A 1,841-nucleotide genomic window follows, 5' to 3' on the forward strand; every position below is an offset into this window, starting at 1 on the left:
GTTGGGCCGGCGCCCTGGCGGGCCCCCGCCGCAGGGGAGCCCCCCGGCAGCTGCCTGCAGCCCCTCTGCCTTGCTGAGGCACCAGCCTGGGCTGAGGATCCAGCCGAGGCTCAGGCATCCAGCCATGCCACCGGGCCACCCACCGCCCCCGGTCGGACACCTCCTTTCCCCACACCCCTTCCCCTTCCCATTATTATTTTTTTTTTTTTTTAACGCTGCAGATTTAAACAAAACCGAACAGAAAAACTCTAGTTTCATAGGGAGTACTTGGGGGGATTTTTTTAGCCGCATTGGGGTGCGACGCCAGTTGTGCCTGTAGATGCGCCGGCACCGAGAAGACAGTTGTATCGTGAGTAAAGAGATAAGCTGAACGACTGCCGCGTGCTGGAGTCGGGCACTGCCGGGGCCCTGCCCGCCGTGCTGCTTGTTAGCGGTGCCCCTCATTAGCACGCTGGGGCTGCGGAGCCTCTGCCCTTTCCAAGGGGCCATGTGGGAGCATCATCCCTGGGCACCCTCCCACCCCGCTCCCTTGGGCTGTTGCATGTGGGGCTGGGGCCGGATCCAGGCACGGGTGACTTGATCCAGCCCCGGCTGCGGGCTGGGACCGGCTTTGTGCCGCTGCACGTCCTCGGTGGTCTGTCAAGGGGCATCTGCTTGGCCATCCCTTGGGGGCTGCGCCTGCCGCCCACCTGCCCTAATTGCTCCCCAGCAGTGCCCGCCCGGCCACATGTTGGCGGCACAAAGCTGCTGTAATTGTGCCAGCGGGAGGGTGGGTGGCCGCAGGACCCCTGTGGCCCCTGGATGGGGCTGGCGAGAGGAGGGGGCCGGCCAGGAGCCCTGGGGGCCCCGCGGGGGGGGGTGGCGGGCTGCGCCAAGGCTGGTTTACCCCTTGCCAGCAGTTCCTGCCAGGTGGGAGCAGGGTGGTGGTGGCAAGGTGCCACATCTCAAGGGGTCCCCGGCGTGGCTCTGCAGCCCCAGGGGGACCCTGCCTGCCCGCCCACCGGGGCTCAGGGCACAGCCAGCGTCACCAGCACCCTCACGGTAGCGGCAAGGGCCAGAACAGCTCCGGTGGAGACGGCTGAGCCCGCAGTGGCTTTGAGGTGCTGAAGTACAGCTGGGACAGCAAGAGACGGGGGCTCAGCCCTGGGTGAGCAGGTGCCCCAGGTCCCCGGGATGTCCTGGTGTGCCTCAGGTCCCTGGGGTGCCCTGGATCCCTGGGGAAGTGAGGCGAGCACGGACCTACCCCCCCACCAAAACAAGATGTTTCCGCAGAAAATCTTCCCACTTCGGACCCGACGACAGCCACAAACAGGGGCTTTGCTGGGGCAGCCCCATCCCCACTGTGTCCCCCGCATCCCTGCACGGGCCAGACCCCACTCAGTGCCAGCACCCCCAGCTGTAGCCCCCTCACCCCAGGGGATCTCACCCCAATCTAACAGCCCCAGGGCTGGACTCTGACGTCCCCACAGACCCGGGGTCAGGTGGGACCGGCCGGGATGCCACTGGGCCAGGCAAGGCACTGACCCCGGCAAGACCCTTCTCCTTGTCCCTCGTCCCCCGGCTGCTGCTGCTCGTCTGCTTCGTTAGTGACAATTAAACTTTTAACAACCCATTAAATGCATAATCGATGCTCCTCCAGCTCCCCAGCCCGGCTAATGGGCCGGGGCCGAGATGAAGCAGCCCCGGCAGAGGCGTGCTCCGGCAGGGAGATAATGAAGCAACGGCCGCGGAAGTAATGGGGTTTGATCTGGGGGAAGGGACGCGCTCAATGGGGGCTGCGCTTTTCACATGACATAATTGCCGAGGCTGGCGCCAGCCCGGGGCACCCCTCGGCCTCCCGA

Source organism: Aptenodytes forsteri, unplaced genomic scaffold (genome assembly GCF_000699145.1).
Source record: "Aptenodytes forsteri isolate BGI_AS27 unplaced genomic scaffold, ASM69914v1 Scaffold274, whole genome shotgun sequence".
Classification (NCBI taxonomy): Eukaryota; Metazoa; Chordata; class Aves; order Sphenisciformes; family Spheniscidae; genus Aptenodytes; species Aptenodytes forsteri.